This window comes from Notamacropus eugenii, chromosome 4, assembly GCF_028372415.1.
Source record: "Notamacropus eugenii isolate mMacEug1 chromosome 4, mMacEug1.pri_v2, whole genome shotgun sequence".
Lineage (NCBI taxonomy): Eukaryota > Metazoa > Chordata > Mammalia > Diprotodontia > Macropodidae > Notamacropus > Notamacropus eugenii.
This window is the reverse complement of record NC_092875.1, coordinates 272255785-272275215: the sequence shown is the minus strand read 5'-3', so window position 1 is coordinate 272275215 and position 19431 is coordinate 272255785. Positions and strand designations below refer to the sequence as shown.

The window sequence follows — 19431 nt, the reverse complement described above, 5'->3', positions numbered from 1 at the left end:
CTGAAATATACTCTAAATTTTGAGAAAACAGATTTTAAAGAATTCAGAGGAAGCATAGGGAGAATTCCATAAACAAAAAGAAATTGGTAGGAGGTTATGGCAAGATGCTATTTAGCATGATTTTATATATAAAACTATGATTCTAAAGACACAAAGGGAAATAATTTTAATGAGGAAGAAAAATGGGATTTATCTAAAGAGGATGATACAGACACACAGGGATGAGCTCACTTCCCAACTGAGATTTTAGATAGAAATGTACAGATGATGGATTGTAAAATATGTGCTAAAAGCTCAGAATGAGCTGAAACTGATGATAGAAACTAAGAAACTAAAAAGATTGTTTTAGTTACAGTGGGAATAAAAGGAGAATCAAAGAAGAGATAGGACCTTTGCTTCAGGAGGAGAGTATAGAAATCACTAACAACAGAGAAAAGGCAGGGCTTCTTAGTTATCATTTATCTTTTGTCTTCTCTGTCAAGGAGAATGACCTTCGCACTAAAAATGACAGAACAATGCAAACAGGAGGTTGATAACCAAGATAAGAAAGATGATGATAAAAAAGCACCTACCTAGTTGCCTTTAAATACAAGGCACGTGGCCCTGATGAACTACATTCTTGGGTTCCAAAGAAATAGCAGATGTGATTGCTAAGCCACTGTCATGGCTATTTGAAAGATCATGGGAAACTGGAGAGATACAACAAGATTAGAGAAAGGCAAACATTCCACTTTTCATAAAATGGATGAGAAAAGAGTTTACAAATTACAGATCAGTGAGTTTAATTTACATTCCAGGGGAAATTCTAGACTTGATGCTTAAAGCAATGGTCGGTCAACATCTACAAAGGGAAGCCATGATTACAAAAAACCAGTATGGCTCCATCAAGAATAGGTCTTGTAGGACTGACTTCATTCAGTAGATGAGGGAAATGTTATGGATATAGTTCATCTCAGTTTTAGCAAAGCTTTTGACAAAATAGCTTGTACTATTCTGGTAATGAAGATGGAAAGATGTATTAAATAATACATATAGATGGATTCTGAACTAGTTGAATGCATGGACTTAAAGATTTGTCATTAATGGCTTAATGGCAGTGTGGCAAGAACTCTACAGTGGGATAATCCACGACCCTGTGCTTTACGACATGTTTATAAATGACAGAAAAAAAACATAGAGCATGCTTATTAAATTTGTAGATATCACAAAGCTGGAAGTGATACACACCAGAAGAATAAGTCAGGATCTGAATGGATCTTGACAAACATAACATTGGGTTGAATCTAATATGATGAAATTCAACAGGAATGAATGTAAAATTTTATATATGGGCACAAAAAAAGAGTCATCTTCCCAAGTACAAAATTCAGGATGCATAATTAGAGAGCAATTGTTCTGACAAAGATCTCCAAAGTTTTAGTGGACTGCTATCTCACAATGAGTTAGTATTGTGATGCAACAGCCAAAAAAACTAAGGCAATTTCATGTCTTAATAAGAGGCATAGCCTTCAGTTCTGAATGCCCTGGCTTAAGGTAACAGGTATCCAGAGGAGAACGACCAGTAGGGTGAAGGGTTATGAGTCTATGTGGAAGAATGACTGGTTAATTAAAGGGATTAAGCTGGAGAGGAGAAGACTGAGGTGAGATATTATCATTGTCTTCAAGTACTTGAAAATCAGCCATGTGGAAAAGGGATTAGATTTGTTCAGTTTGGCCACAGGGAGCAACTCCAAGAGCAATGGAAGAAAGTGGGAAAAGAGCATGTTTAAGTTGATGCCAGGAAGAACTACCTAATAAGTCTACATGGTCAAAGGTGGGATGGGCTGTACTGAGGGGTGGCAGCTTTCTCTTCCTTGGCTCTCTTTAGCCAAATACTGAATAATCACTTTTTAAGTATGTTATAGCGGTGAATCCTTTCAGGGACATATTGCAAAATGAAAAGTGATTGAACAACAACTATTATGCCATAATGCCTCCCAATCTAATCTAAGAAAGTGTGAATATCTGTCACAAAGCATTAGAATGTTACCTGAACACAATCCTAGTCCTAAAGACATAAAAGTCTTGACTTTGATTTTGGAACAGTTCTTTCCTTTTCCTGCCTTAATATTAGTACCTACCTTCTGACATTATTTCCAAATGATTAAGTATCTATCCTTTGGGGACGTAATTGTTTGCATGTTGCCTCCCTTATTAAATTGTGAGCTCCTTGAAGGTGGGGACAATTTTTGCTTTTCTTTGTATCGCAGTTGCTTAGTATAATGCCTACTACATAATAAATGCTGCTGCTTGTTATCAGCACCTAATGGACAGAAAGTATAAACAGGGAAGTCATATGTATCCCTTACCTCTTTTTCCCTTGCCTGGAGTGCTCTCCCTCTTCCACTCCAACTACCAAACTCCCTGGCTCCCTTTCAGTCCAAACTAAAATTTCACCTTCTGCAGGAAATCTTCCCAAAACCCTCTTAATTTCAGTGCCTTCCCTCTGTTAATTATTTCCTATTTATTCTGTATATAGCTTTGCTTTGAATATATTGGTTTGCATGTCATCTCCCTCTTTACATTGTAAGCTCCTCAAGGATAGGAACTGACTTTTTCTTTTTCTTTTTTTTATATCCCCAGCACAGTGCCTGGCACATAGTAAATACTAAATAAATGTTAATTGATTGATTTCCAAAGTTATTAGTGAAGGCATAAGAAACAACAGAAAAGGCCTAGGTAAAACACACACATACACACACACACACACACACACACACACACACACACACACACACTCAAAACAATTTCCTTCTTCAATGAATCAATGAGCTCCGTGATATGAGTACTTCCTCCAAGGGTATATATAGATCAATACCTAGTCATACTTTTTTATCTTGGGCTGCTCTTCTCTATGACATTCTCTAAAGCCTCCATACAGGGTTTAGCTCAATGTGCTGGAGGTCTTTCTCTAGGTCTTTTAATATTGAGTAAGTACCATTACTATCCACAGGCTGTTAACCTCTTAATCCTCACTCTTGCTATGGCCAGCCTCCTTTGACAAATAGACATTTTTCTCCTTTTCCTATCACATATTTCCTGAGTGATGTCTTTTATGGTGTATCTTTCCTTTTGTAATGAGCTGACATTTCTTTGCACATACCATATGTCTCTCTGTTGCCCTTTGGGTCACTTACAAGTTTCATTCTTCAGAGATCAAAATGATGCATGATTCTCAGCCATATGCCATTTATCCATGAAGTAAATACCCTTACCCTGATCAAAAGCAGGAGGAAGAATAAACCTAACCTATAATTACCAAGAAGCTATATCCAATCAGGATTGTGCTGTGTGACTTTGGAAATCACTCAAGACACAGTGTTAACTTTTGATTTATTTTTTTAAGACAGGATTCTTCTTCTTCTTTTTTAGACTAATATTAATAGAAATTCAGAATTTGAAGATAAGTTGTCTTGGCCTAGAACTTACCCATAATTTGAGAAGCCCCAGAAACACATTAGTTAATGGAGCCCACAAAAATTTCAACAGAGATAATTTTCATTTCTTCCTCTCATCATGGGACACTGAATCTATTTCTCAACAAAAACTACAAGATGAAACCAGTCTGGTTCAAGCAAACTTATAAAATCTCAGAATCTCAGAGTTAGAAGACCATCAGATGCCACTTAGATCAACCTATAAATGAACAATAAGTCCTCTCTACAACAAATAATAACTCAATCTTTGCTTAAAGAACTTAAGTGAAAGAAAATTCACTATCTGCCAAGGTAGTAAATTCCAGGTTCAATTAGTTCTAAATTTCCCCTTGCTTAAATGTGTCTTTTTTGCAAGTTTTACTGTTGCTAGTAGTTCTGTACTCCTCGACCATGAAGAATATATCTATAGTTTCTTCCTTTTGGTTAGGCCTTCAAATACTTAAATACAATTATCAAGTCTTGACCAAAGTCCAAAGTCCTTGTCTTTTTCTATCTAAGCATTCCCAGTTCCTTCAACTGATCTACATGTGGTCCTTCATCATCTTGGTTGCCTTACTCTGGACATTTTCCAAACTATCAACGTCATTCCTAAAGAACATGATGCCCAGATCTAAACAAAAGTGTCTAATATATGATCTTGCAAGGGTGAAATATAGTAGGATTATCACTACTTTGGGCCTAAACACTGTGCCTATCAATGAAGTCAGCCATTAGAAGAATTATTACTAACATAGATGTTATGTATTCCAAGTCATCCATTTTATAGATTAGGAGACTGAAATCAGGTAGCTGCCCAGATATACATAGGCATATCGTTAGTGGAAGAGCTGAGACTGGAAAACAGGTGTGTTGAGTCAGGAACTCTGTGCCAGTACACTACTCTGGCATTCCTTGGGTTAACTGTGATTAAGGTAGGTTTCCCCTAGATAATATGTTTATTCTAGAAATGCCCTTACATGATACATATTGGTGCAATCCATTCAACATTGAATAAACATCTATTAAATACCTATGCTAAGCTCTGGGTGGAGTTATAAAGATTAGATACAATAGAGTCTCTGCCTTCATGCAATTTGTAGTCTAGGAAGGAAATAAAAAAGAAACAGATAGCTCAATGTCACATAAGTGCATTAGAGAGTTGCCAAATTGAGTGCTATGAGATCTTAGAGGGAAAGATTATTACCAAATGGGGATAAGGAAAAGCTTCATGGAGAAGGTGCTATTTGAGTTAAACTTCAAAGAAAGAATGGGAATCCCAATGGCAAATGGGAGGAAGAACATGTAATAGCTCATTTCTAAATTTAAGGAAGAAATACCTAGATCTCAAGGAATAGGATTGGAAAGGAAATGGTGGGATAGCAAACTCAGAGCAAAGACCTGGGTTCAAGTCACCTCTCTGACACATATTAGCCATGTATGTGATCTTGAGTAAGTAACTAAATTTCTCAGTGCTCTGAGGCAGTGCTCAAAGTGTGTTCTGCAAGTGCCTAGGCATTTGTGAGACATTTTCAGAGAGTCTTTCAGATCAAAACTCTTTTTCATAATAATATTAAGATATAATTACCTTTATCATTTTCATTTCTTATGAGTATACAATGGAGTTTTCCTGAGAATACATAATTTGTGAATTAAAGATTTAACTGTGAACAGGAAGACTCAGTCAATATCTTGTCTGAAGAATTGTTCTTTTACCTTATAAATGGACAAACCTACAGACATGACTGGACTTACTTCCAACACCAACTAATCATCATTATTTTTATGTGAATGCTTGGCAACAAAAAAAAAAAATGGTGCTAAAATATTCAAAGTGTAGAATAACCTTTTTGAATCATATGATTTCTCTTGAAATAACTGTGTTAAAAATTATAACAATGGAGCAAAAGCAATGATGGGTAAAACTTCTGGTATCTTAGAAAGAATTGAGACAGGGGACAGAGCCAAGATGGCAGAGTAGAAAGATGCACATACTCTAGCTCTTCCCCCACAGCCCATAAAATACCTGTAAAAATGACTCTCAACAAAATCTAGAGCAGCAGAAGCCAAAGAATGACAGAGTGAAAGAAATTTCTAGCCAAAGGTAACCTGGAAGGCCAACAGGAAAGATCTATCCCACAGGATGCTGAGTGGAGTGGAGCCCAGCCCTGGCTACACACCACCAGGAGGAATAGGACCGGAATAGGCCTAGCAGGAGGGTCTCAGATCCCTCAACCCACAAGCATCAAAGAAAGCTTCAAAGGTCAGTGAGAGGGCTTTTCCCAGCTGGGCGAGAAGGGAGTAGGGTCCCCCCCAGCACTGGCTCCAGGCAGCAGCAGTAGCAGCAGCAGCAGGACGGCAGAGCTGTGTGGCAGTGGCTGAGTCGGGCAGCAGTTTCTGTTGAGGGAGCTGCTCAACTTAAAGCCCCTAGGGGAATTGAGCAGCTGATATGAACCTCAGCTCTGAGTGGCTGCCCTACTCCTGCCTAAAGTCCCTGGGGGAATTGAGCAGCTGATTTGAACCTTAGCCCTGAGCATGGTCCTAGGGGGAGGAGGAGCACTAGGACCCTTCTCTTGACAAAAGATTCAGAAGTCAATTAACTGGCTGGGAAAATGCCTGAAAAAGGAAAAAAAATAATACCATAGAAGGTTACTTTCTTGGTCAACAGATATTTCCTTCCATCCTTTCAGATGAGAAAGAACAATGTATACTGTCAGAGCAAGTCAAGGCTTCTGCATCCAGTACCTCCAAAATGAAAATGCAATAGGCTCAGGCCATGGAAGAGCTTGAAAAGTGAGTCAACAGCTTGCTAAAAAACCCCAAAAAATGCTGATGAAAACAACATCTTTAAAAATAGGCTAACTCAATTGAAAAATAGGTCCGAAAAGCCAATGAGGAGAAGAAGGCTTTAAAAAGCATTATCAGCCAAATGGAAAAGGAGGTTCAAAAGCTCACTGAAGAAAATAATTCTTTAAAAATGACAGCAGAGCTGAGGGAAGCTAATGGCTATATGATAAACCAAGAAATTACAAAACAAAACCAAAAGAATGAAAAAATAGAAGACAATGTGAAATATTTCATTGGAAAAACAACTGACCTGGAAAATAGATCCAGGAGAGACAATTCAAAAACTATGGGAGTACCTGAAAGCCATAATTAAAAAAGAGCCTAGACATTATCTTTCATGAAATTATCAAGGAAAACTGCCCTGATATTCTAGAACCAGAGAGCAAAATAAATATTGAAAGAATCCACTGATCATCTCTTGAAAGAGACCTGAAAAGAGAAACTCCTAGGAATTATTGTGGCCAAATTTCGGAGCTCCCAGGTCAAGGAGAAAATATTGCAAGCAACCAGAAGAAATGATTCAAGTATTGTGGAAATACAATCAGGATAACACAGGATCTGGCAGCTTCTACATTAAGGGACTGAAGGGCTTGGAATAGGATATTCCGGAAGTCAAAGGAACTGGGAATAAAACCAAGAATCACCTACCCAGAAAAACTGAGTATAATACTTCAAGGGAAAAAATGGTCATTCAATGATATAGAGGACTTTCAAGCATTCTTGATGAAAAGATCAGAAATGAAGAGAAAATTTGACTTTCAAACACAAAAATCAAGAGAAGCATGAAAAGGTAAACAAGAAAGAGAAATCATAAAGGACTCTCTAAAGCTGAACTGTTTACATTCCTATATGGGAAGATAATATTTGTAACTCTTGAGACTTTTCTCAGTATTTGGATAGGTGAAGGGACTATACACATACACGCACACACACACACACACACAGACAGCACAGTTTGAGTTGAATCAGAAGGGATGATATCTATAAAAAAAACTTAAATTAAGCAGTGAGAGAGGAATATATTGAGAGGAGAAAGGGAGAAATGGAATGGGGAAAATTATCACTCATAAAAGAGATAAGAAAAATCTTTTTCAATGGAGGAGAAAAGGAAGGAGGTGAGAGGGGAAAAGTTAAGCTTACTCTCTTCACATATGGCTTAAGGAGGGAATAACATGCTCACTCAATTTGGTATGAAAATCTATCTCACACTACAGCAAAGTAGGGGAGAAGGGGACAAGTAGGATGAGGTGGATGATAGAAGGGAAGGCAAATGGGGGAAGGGAGTAACTAGAAATAAACACTTTTGAGAAGGGACAGGGTCAAATGAGAGACTAGAATAAAGGGGGACAGGGTAGGATGGAGGGAAATATAGTTAGTCTTATAAAACATGGCTATTATGGAAGTCTTTTGCAAAATGACACGTATATAGCCTGTATTGAATTGCTTGCCTTCTCAGTGGGGATGGGTGGGGAGGGAGGAAGGGAGAGAAGTTGGAATTTAAAGTATTAGAAATGAATGTTGAGAATTGTTATTGTGATAGAAGGGAGGGCACATTATGGGGTGGGGTATAGAAATCTATCTTGTCCTACAAGAAAAGAGAGAAGATAGGTATAAGGGAAGGGTGGGGTGTGATGGAAGGGTGGGGTGTGATAGAAGGGAGGGCACATTGAGGGAAGGGGAAATCAGAATGCAAGGTGTTATGGGGTGGGGGGAGGGGAGAGATGGGGAGAAAAATTGGAACTCAAATTTTTGAGGAAATGAATGTCAATCTAAAAATAATGAATAAATAAATAAAAAGAATCAAGGCAGTAGCACCAAAAGTCCTAGTAGTTATCAATAAAAAATGATTAATTTTATTAAATCCTGACCCTTGAGTCTGAAGCTTTTTAAATATTCTGTGTGACAAAATGAGAAGTACACATAAAATATTTGTACTGCATGCCAAAGTATAATGGTTGTCTTGAGGTTGTCTTGCCTTTATATAGTTGTTTGAGTTATGAGGTAAATTAATTGCTTTTTTCATGGAACACCATTTTTACCTGAAAGAACGTAGTACAACTTTAGTCATTCCAATTTGGGCATTTGTCAAACATTATCTCAAAAATGAACAAGATGGGTCTCTCACTTCAAAGGAAACAACTGACAGTATCTGTTGCCAATGACAATATGTGAACTTTCACATGAAAACTGCAACTTTGGAAAACTTGGATCTGCCACCGTAAGTTTGACACTTTCCATGACTTTTCTAATGAAATAGATGGTGATATTAAAGAATGATACCTCCAAATGAAATGTGTCAACATTCAGTTGACATAATTCAGTGAACCAATATTTTCCAAATGACCAATGCACGATGTTACAAAATCGTGCATGGGTAAAAGATCCTTTTAAAGAGCAAAATAGACCAATAGATTTTCAGGTAACAGAGTACGAACAAAAAGACGATTGATAGAGTTTCAAATTCCATATTGCAACTAAATTTCAAGAACTACCACTTGTCAAGTTTGAATGTAGTATCAAAGAATATCTTCAATTCTCTGGAAAGGCCATTAAAATATTCCTTCCCCTCGGAGCCAAGATGGCCAAGTAGAAAGACGCACATACACATAGCTCCGAACACACAAACCACAGAACGGCTAGAGGGGACCAACCCAGGGCGAATTCTGCACCCAGAGACCACGGAATATTGGAGCGAGGGAGATTTCTGTTCTGGAGAGACCTGCAAACCTCTCCCGGGGGGTCCTTTGCGCCGTGGACTGGGCGCTGGGACGGGGAGCAGAGGGCAGCCCTGCCACGGCCACGACACTGTGAGGAAAAGATCCGAGAGGGCTACGGGGACGGGATCTTCAGCGGCCACGCGGGACCCCCCACCCACAGAGGGACCTGCAAACCTCTCGCAAAAGGTCCATCGCGCTGCAGACGCGGAGACCAGCCTGGACCTGCGGCGGCCCCGGCTCTGAGAGGCACAGATCTGAGAAAGCTCCAGAGACGGGATCTCCAGCGGCGGCACAAGCCCCCCCACCAACAGGTGACTGACGGGGGTAGGTGAGAGAGTCTCTTTGGCCGGTTGAGAGGGGAGTGGGGTGCCCCCATGGCTCGAGCCCCCCCAGGAGATAGAAGCTGAGAGGTAGCTACAGACAGGGGCTCCCCAAACGGGCGGGAGCCTGGATCCATTGTGGAAGGTCTGTGCATAAACCCCCGGAGGGAACTGAGCCAGAGAGGCGGCCCTACCCCTGACCATCTGAACTTAATTCTCACACTGAATAGCAGCCCTGCCCCCGCCAAAAACCCTAAGGCGGGAAGCAGCATTTGAATCTCAGTCCCCAAAAGCTGGCTGGGAGGACCAGGAGGCGAGGTGGGTGTGAGGAGAACATTCAGAGGTCAGGTCACTGGTTGGGAAGAATGCCAAGAAAAGGGAAAAGAAATAAAACTATTGAAGGGTACTTTATCGGAGAAAAGACACCTCCTCCCTTCCTTTCTGATGGGGAAGAACAATGCTTGCCATCAGGCAAAGACACAGAAATCGAGGATTCTGTGTCCCAGCCCACCCAATGGGCTCGGGCCATGGAAGAGCTCAAGAGGAATTTTGAAAATCAAGTTAGAGAGGTTGAGGAAAGACTGGGAAGGGAAATGAGAGGGATGAGGGAGAAGCATGAAAAGCAGATCAGCTCCCTGCTAAAGGAGAACCAAAAAAATCTTGAAGAAATTGGTACCTTGAGAACCAGCCTAACTCAGCTGGCAAGGGAGGTGCAAGGGGCCAATGAGGAGAAGAATGCTTTCAAAAGCAGAATTAACCAAATGGAAAAGGAGATTCAAAAGCTCACTGAAGAAAATAGATCTTTCAAAACTGGAATGGTACAGATGGACGCTAAGGACTTTATGAGAAAGACAGGTATCTCAGAACATACCGCGCAGATTCGAAAAATGGAAGATAATGTGAAATATCTTATTGGAAAAACAACTGACCTGGAAAATAGAATCAGGAGAGACAATGTAAAAATTCTGGGACTACCTGAAAACCATGATCAAAAGAAGAGCCTAGACATCATCTTCCATGAAATTATCAAGGAAAACTGCCCTGAGATTCTAGAACCAGAAGGCAAAATAAATATTCAAGGAATCCGCAGAACACCGCATGAAAGAGATCCAAAAAGAGAAACTCCTAGGAGCATTGTGGCCAAATTCCAGAATTCCCAGGTGAAAAAGAAAATATTGCAAGCAGCTAGAAAGAAACAATTCAAGTATTGTGGAAATACAATCAGGATAGCACAAGATCTGGCACCCTCTACATTGAGAGATAGAAGGGAATGGAATAGGATATTCCAGAAGTCAAAGGAACTAGGACTGAAGCCAAGAATCACCTACCCAGCAAAACTGAGTATAATACTTCAGGAGAAAAAATGGTCTTTCAATGAAATAGAGGACTTTCAAATTTTCCTGATGAAAAGACCAGAGCTGGAAAGAAAATTTGACTTTCTAACACAAGAATGAAGAGAACCATGAAAAGGTGAACAGCAAAGAGAAGTCATAAGGGACTTACTAAAGTTGAACTGTTTACATTCCTACATGGAAAGACAATATTTATAACTCTTGAAACATTTCAGTATCTGGGTACTGGGTGGGAGTACACACACACACACATGCACACATGCACACATACATAGAGACAGAGTGCACAGAGTGAATTGAAGAGGATGGGATCATATCTTAAAAAAAAAAAAAAATGAAACCAAGCAGTGAGAGAGAAATATTGGGAAGAGAAAGGGAGAAGTTATATGGGGCAAATTATCTCTCATAAAAGAGGCAAGCAAAAGACTTATTAGTGGTGGGATAAAGAGGGGAGGCAAGAGAAAAACATGAAGTCTACTCTCATCACATTCCACTAAAGGAAAGAATATAATGCACACTCATTTTGATAGGAAAACCTATTTCATAATACAGGAGAGTGGGGGACAGGGGCACAAGCAGGGTGGGGGGGAGGATGGAGGGGAGGGCATGGGGAGGAGAATGCAATACGAGGTTGACACTCATGGGGAGGGAAAGGACCATAAGAAAATAGAAGTAATGGGGGACAGGATAGGGTGGAGGGAAATATAGTCAGTCCTACACAACACAACTAGTATGGAAATCATTTGCAAAACTAAACAGATATGGCCTATATTGAATTGCCTGTCTTCCAAGGGGAAAGGGTGGAGAGGGAGGGAGCTAAAGAAGTTGGAACTCAAAGTGTTAGGACCAAATGTAATGTTCTTACCACTGGGTAACAAGAAATACAGGTTAAGGGGTCAAGAAAGCTATCTGGCCCTACAGGACAAAAGAGAAGATGGAGACAAGGGCAGGGAGGGAGGATAGAGGAGAGAGCAGATAGGTCACAGGGGCAATTAGAAAGCTTGGGTTTGGGGGGGGGGGAGGGGAGAAAAGGGGAGAAAATTTGTAACCCAAAACTGTGTGAAAATAAATGTTAAAAGTTAAATAAAAAAAAAAATTCCTCCCCTTGCTGACTACATACATGCATGAGGCTGGGTTTGCAAAACAACAGATCACAACAGATAAAATGCAGACACATATATGAGAATCCAGCTATATTCTATTAAACCAGGCCTTAAATAGGTTTGTAAAAATGTAAAGCAATGTTACTCTTCTCACTATTTATTTTTGCCTTTACAAAATATATTTATTTCTACCCCAAAAAAGTTATTTATGTTAACATATAGTGGGTTTGTTATTGTTATTTTAAATTAATTAAAAATTTTAAAATTTTATCAGTCTAACTTCTAAAATGATAAATACTGATAGATATGATCCACAAAATCAAAGCTCTGTTGGGTCCTTAATAAATTTTAAGATTGTTAAAAGGGTCCCAAGACCAAAAATTTTGAGAACTGCTAATCTAGGCAAATGTCCTCAGGGGTGGGGAATCTGTGGTCTTGAGGACATATGTGGTCTTCTAGGTCCTTGGGTGCCATCTTTTGACTGAGTCCAAGTTTTACAGAGCAAATTCTTTTATTAAGGGGATTTGTTCTGTGAAGTTTGGATTCAGTCAAAGGGCCCCACTTGAGGACTTAGACAGCCACATGTGGCCTTGAGGCTGAAGGTTCTCCACCCTTACAGTCTAAGACTATAAGCTTCATATAAGGTATTAATATGCATTCATAGAATGCCAATTAATAATGAAATCAAAGGTTCAATCCCTCTCCTAAAGGAGTTTATCAACCTATTTTTTTTTATATGAAAACAAAGTATATGGCAAGGACATGTGCCAATGCGGTCCACAGACAACTAGATCTTAACTTTGTGTCCTGATAGCAGACTGACCATGGGTGACTGTCCAGGCTCTCACAACAATATTCCTTTTTTCTTTTATTATTTTTTAACAGCAGCATTCCTTTAAATGCTAATATGTGAAGCATCTGTGGTTTCACCAATACTAAAAGGAATATTGTTTGTGGGAACTCCTTCCACAAATACATACCAAAGTTAGCTAGGACACAGAAATTAAATGGCTTTCCCAGGGTCAGAAAATTGATAAATGTCAGAGGCTGGATTTGGTTCCTCACTCTATCCACATTATTACACCTCTATATTGATCTTATTCCCATTTTACAGATGAGGAAACTGACAAGAAGTTCAGTACCTTACCCAGAATCACACAATTAAAATAAAAATCCAGTGCTCTTTCAACTTACCCTGCTTCCTTTTGATAATATTGCCTTATACTCCAGAATAAACAAATTACTTAGGCACATTTTATAACTATAACAGTTTACAGCAAGAAAATCCAAGGGGTTGAAGAATATATTAATTATATAGAATAAGGCATATTTTTTGTACATAGCCAATGCAGAAATTTGTTTTGCTTGACTGTATATTTATCACAAGGACTTTGTTTTTATTTTCTTCTAATTTTTGTTAAGTGGAAAAAATAAAATTTAATATTTATGTGCAACACACATGTATATAAATATATTTATTTATATATATATAAGTATACACAGAGAGGAAGATCTATTTCTGTATCTATCCATCCATCTCACCAATAGTAAATAATCTTATTAAGAACACATATACAGGCTGGTAGAATTTCTCTGGTGTTCCATGCTTATGCCTACAGATGTACGGCTCACTCTGGCTATTCCCTCTTTCCTAGGGGAAAGGACACACTCTTACTAGCCTACCTCAGGAAGATATTTCAGAGGGAACAATGAGCAAAGACATGTGGGAGAGCACCGTGCTCTCCTACAGAAAGAAATGCAGTTTGGTGATGAAGATGTAGCGCTTGGAGAGGAAATAAATAATATGAGATAAGCTTGATAAGATAGAGCAGACACTCAATTGCCAAATATGACCAAAAACTGCAAGCAGTCAAATGGAGGAAGTGTAGACAGTAACACATTGCTGGTGGAGCTATTAATTGGTTCAAGTGTTCTTAAAAACAGTCTGGAATTATGAGAAAAAAACTCACTTAATTTTTCACATTATTTGTCCCAGAGCTTCCATTACTGGGCAAATCCCACAAAGGACAAAGACAGAGATGATACATAACAAAAATTTTATCATAGAATTTTTTGTGTTACCAAAGTACTAAAGAATGGCTAAACCAATTGTAGTGTAGCTTAAATCTTAAATAAGCTCTCAGGATTTTTATCTGCAGTCCTATTTATTTATCCATTTTGATAATCAACATTTACTAAATTTTCTACAGACTTCTTTTTAAATTTTTAAAAATTATTTATTTTGGTTTTCAATATTCACTTTTATCAGATTTTTAGTTCCAATTTTTTTCTCCCTCCTTTCCTCTCCTGCCCCCTCCCCAAGACTACATGCAATCTGCCATAGGCCATATATGTCCTACCATATTAACATATGTTCAATATATTTAGTCATGTTGTAAAAGAAGAATCAGAACAAAAGAGAAAAAACATGAGAAAGAATAAAACAAACAAAAAAAGTCAAAATAGTGTGCTTTGATCTACATTCAAACTCCACAGTTCTTTCTCCGGATGTGGGTAACATTTTCCATCAAGAGTCTTTTGGAATTGTCTTAGACTTAGATCACTTCATTGCTGCAAAGAGGCAAGTCTATCAAAAGTGATCACCACACAGTGATGCTCTTACTATGTACAGTGTTCTCCTGGTTCTGCTCACTTCACTCACCATCAGTTCATGTAAGTCTTTCCAGGTTTTTCTGAACTCTGCCTGCTCATCATTTCTTCTAGCACAGTAGTAATTTCTATTCCATTCATATACCACAGCCTGTCAAACCATTCTCCAATTGATAGACATCCCTTCACTTTCTAGTTCTTTGACACCCCAAAGAGTTGGCTATAAATATTTTTGTACTTGTAGGTCCTTTTCCCCTTTTTATGATCTCTTTGTACAGTGGTATTGCTAGATCAAAGAGTATGCACAGTTTTATAGTCCTTTGGATATAGTTCCAAATTGCTCTCCAGAATGGTTGCATCAGTTCACAATTCTACCAACAATTCTGCAATTCTATTTAATAATAATAGTTAACATTTTTTCAGCACCCACTATGTGTCAGGCACTGTGGGAAGTGCTTTACAATCATTATCTCATTTGACCCTCATAACAAGCCTGGGAGGTATGTGCTATTATCCTCATTTTTGAGATGAGGAAACTGAGAAACAAAGATCAAGTGACTTATCCAGGTTCACATAGCTAGGCAATGTCAGAGTTTGAATCTGCACTCAGATCTTCCTGACTCTGGGTCAAGACCTCTATTCACTTCATGAAATAGCTACTCCCCTTGAACACATGAATTAGTTCTGCAATAGACTCCTGGCTGCATCTTCTGCTCAGGGATCTAGGGGTACTCGTGAGGGATTGACACTATTGAAGCTGTTGGCTCAAGCCTCCATTCCACTGTGTTCTCCCCAATATCAATCATCAATTGGTTTCTACCTCTCTACCAACAATTAGCACTTCAAATATCATTTAATTGATTGCTACCAATTACAAAAAGACATTTAGACAAAATATAGTAAGAACAGAAGTACAAATATATTCAGTTGTTTCAGTTGTGTTTAGTTTTTTGTGACTCCATTTGGAGTTTTATTGGCAAAAATACTAGTGTGGTTTGTCATTTCCTTCTCCAGCTCATTTTACAGATGAGGAAACTGAGGCCAAGAGAATTAAGTGACTTGCCCAGGGTAACACAGCTAGAAGATGTCTGGGGCCAGAGTTGAACTTGGGAAGACATCTTTTTGACTCCAGTCGTGCACTCTATCCCTGTATAACGTAACTGCCCCTACAATATATCCTCTCCCTACTCCACCATCCCCAAATAAGGAGCACTATTTCCTCTGTACCTCAGTCTCTGGAGAACATGAGCTCAAACTACCATTGCTACAAAGCATTCATTCCACTAAGTTCATTTCTGAATTCAGCTTAGAAGATGGAAAAAGTTGCTCCTTTGATAAATTAATCCACTGCAGGGTTGGATACTGAAGGTTACTCCTATGGACTGAACTCTTCCCTAGGTTCAGTTGCCAGCAGACTCTAATATGGATTTTATTCCCTGGACCTCTGCAGTTTCACTCTTTCAAATTCTGGAAATTCACAAGGTTACACCCATCTCCAATAGTCTTTCCCCTAACAGAAGGAAAGAACAGACACAACTGAGACAGAGACTACATCAAGATCAAATGTTCATGGGCCATGTCCTAGGTGACTGAGAACTCCTGAAGTCCCTCTCTGACCTGGAGGCCAACCTTGGTTTGGGCCAGAGCCAGCTTGACTGGTGAATGCCATTTGTATGTCTCATTTCTCCCTTGGTAGTAAATCAAAAGACTCCTCTTTTCCCAGAGTAAGTGGACAGGAACAGTCATAGAATACCTAAGCAGGATCTGCTATCCCCATAGGGAAATGTGTTGAGAAGAGCAATTTGAGTATGTTCTGAGGCCATTGGAAAAATTGGTCAGTTCCCCCTTGTGCTAGTATAAGAAATCAGTGGGATATTATTGTAAGGCCAATGTCTCCCACTGCATCCAGGGCCATCTCCAGTTCTTATCTATAATGGTTCCAGAGGAGTGAGTGAGGCTGCTGACTTTAGTGTATAGCCTTCCTCACTTAAATCCAATTCACTTGCAAGTCATGACACCTTCCTGATATCATTGGTCCTCCTAGATGAAGGACAAACAGTAATAATCTCCAAGGCTATTATTGTGCCATAAGAAGTAATGGATATGAGAAATTTAGGGAAACAAGAAAATTTATATAAACTGATAGAATGAGATAAACTAAACTGAGAAAACAGTATATACAATCACTACATGAAAGTAAATAGATAGAACACTGAAAGGAAGTCAAACTCTAAGTAACCATGGTGACCAAGCCTGGTCCCAAAGGATGAAGCATCACTTCCTCCCCTTACCAGAAAAGTAGGGGATTATGGGTACAGAGTGTTGCCTACATTACCAGATATAGTTATGGTATTAGTTGTTTTTGTTTAACTGTTCTTTGTCACAAAGGAGGATTCCATTTTGGAAAAGGAAGGAAATGGCATGGATTGGGGGTGTAAAACTCAAAGGTACCAACAATTTTTTTTTTTAAAAAAGAAAAGGGTTATGTCTCAGTCCTAAGAATTCCAAGGAACCATTTGATTCTTTTCCCTCCAACATGTCAGGTTATTAATTACTCATCTAGACCTATGTAGTGCCTTAGTATTTGAATTTGTCCCTACAGACAGTATTGGTGGTTGATAGAATCATAGAAGCTCAAAACTGGAAGATATTTCAGAAATCATCTGGTCCAATCTAGGAACCCTATTCAAAATCTCCCTGGCAAGTGGCTATCCCCTCAGCCCCAGAAATGGGGGATTTGCTATTTCTGGAAGTAGTTATTCTATTTTCTAAACAACTCCCACTGTTAGGAATTTTTTCTTTATGCCAAGCTGAAATCTGCCTATAATGATCCTTTAGGATGTAGGAAAGAGAGATAGGCTCACACTCACAAGAAACTTAGTTATAATTTATTGATATTAAAACAAAGAACTCAGTGAGGTCATGTACCAGTCTGTGACACAGAGACCCAGGTCTCTTTTGTCTCAGTCTAGGACATTCCACAGCACACATGAAGTCTGTCCAGGAACTAGTCATCCTAGCCAGGACTGTAGACTGACCTTAGTGTTTCCTGAACACTGAGGCTTTCAGTTTTATAACCAAAAGGTCAAAATAAGCTGGCACCTTTTAAAAAGTACACCAATGTTGGGTAAGCAGACCTCAGACACCTTTGAATAAGCCAACCATGAGTAAATTGGTCAATCACGAATACCTGGATTGGTATAATTCCTTTGCCTTTCAGTGGTTAGACGTAGAGATTCATCAGTTACTGTAATATTTTCTGTTATGATTTTTTTCTACTTCCTCTGGGGGGAAAGAGCCTCATGGGTCCAATCTGCCTTGCTGCCTTTATGTAACTTCCATTTATTTCTCCAATTTTTGATTCCTTGATCTAAGAAATGCACATCTAATCCCTATTATATACAATAGCCTTTAAATCTAAACTGTTGGAGACACTTACCATGACTCACCTATTTTTTCTGCTTCTCTGGGTCAAGCATCCCCAATTCTTTTAGTCAGCCCTCATATGCCATAGCTTTATTAGCCTTTCTCCTAGCCACCCTTCCCTCGATGTGTTCTAGCTCATCGTGCTGGATAGATTCACTTACCTTGGCAGTATACTTTCCAGGGATGTACACAAAGATGATAGAGTTGATACACTACTTCAGTGTTTGGGAGGCTCTGAAAAAAAGAGTGTGGGAGACAACAGGTTTTAGGCTGTTCACCAAACTAAAGGTTTATAGAGCTGTTGTGCTCACCTTACTGTTGTATGCCCGTGATGCTAGGAAACTGAATTGCTTCCATCTGAACTGTCTCAGGAAGATTCTGAAGGTCATCTGGCAAGAAAAGGTACTGCTCACTGAGATACTTTCTCAAGCTGAACTGCCAAGCATTCCAACTCTACTGCAGAGAGTGCAACTCTAATGGACTGGCCACATTGTTCAAATAAACATTTGTTTAAAACACTAGGCAAGTGCTCACACAGAGGTCAGAAGAAGCAATACAAGGACACGCTCAAGGTCTCTCTGAAGAACTCTGAAAAGGACTGTGAGACATGGGAGTCACTGGTACAGGACTGCCCAGCATGGTGTGCCCACATCAAAAAAGGTGCTGTGTTCTATGAATTACAATTGCTCAAAAGAAACGTGAGACGTGCAAGTTTAGAGACATCTCCATTCCAAATGTTCATGTAAACTGTTTGTGTGGTAGAGCCTTCTGAGCTCATATTGGTCTGATCAGCCACAGTTGGACACACCATACCTTGACCCTGACATAGTGACGTTATTTTGGTCCTCTTCAAGCACAAAGGACAGCAACCAACCAATCTAGCTAATCAATGTCCTTTGAAAATGTAACACTCAGAGCTGAACACGAAACACTAGATGTCCTCTGTCTAACAAGGAGAGCAAACAGGCACTATAACTATTCTGCTTCCTAAAAAATAGCCTTAAACCACATTAATTTTTGGCTGTCATCATGTACTGTTGACTTGTGTGTAATAGAGTTACTAAAAGCCCAAGGTCTTTTTCACTGGAAATATTTTCCAGCTATCTCTTTCCTCATCCTATGCCACTACAGCTAATTTTTTTTTTTTTTACAGAAGTATAGAACTTAACATTAATCTCATTAAATTTCACCTTGGTATCTTCTCATCATTACAGCTTAACAAGATCTTTTTTGATCCTGATTCTATCATCCTACATATTAGCTATCCACTTAGCTTCGTATCTTCTATAAATGTAATAAAACTTGGCATCCATATGTTGATGTAAATCATTGTTAATACTATCATAAGAAACATTCCTACGTAATAAAAAGATTTCCATGCCAGCTGATGATCCACTTACTCAAAGTAGTATTCTTCATTTATACATTCAACAAGTACGCGTTGAATATCATCTATGTGCAAGGCACCAGACTGAATGTTCAAGGGGTATACCATGAACAAAATAGTTTTAGGGCTAAGATATCACATATAATATTTTTACATGTTGTAGCCATCTAGCTTTAATTTTATATCACTCTGCATTATGATCTTTCTGTTCCAGTCA

General features: G+C 38.9%; 1 long non-coding RNA gene across 1 annotated transcript in view; it reads right to left on the bottom strand.

Moving 5' to 3' along the window:
- LOC140501241 (uncharacterized) overlaps positions 1 to 18293 on the bottom strand; it is a 29934-nt gene extending 11641 nt beyond the window's left edge. Inside the window, exon 1 of the long non-coding RNA XR_011966106.1 lies at positions 17989 to 18293. This is a non-coding gene — a long non-coding RNA (uncharacterized lncRNA). The remainder of the gene's footprint in view (positions 1 to 17988) is intronic.
- Between the last annotated feature and the right edge of the window lie 1138 nt (positions 18294 to 19431).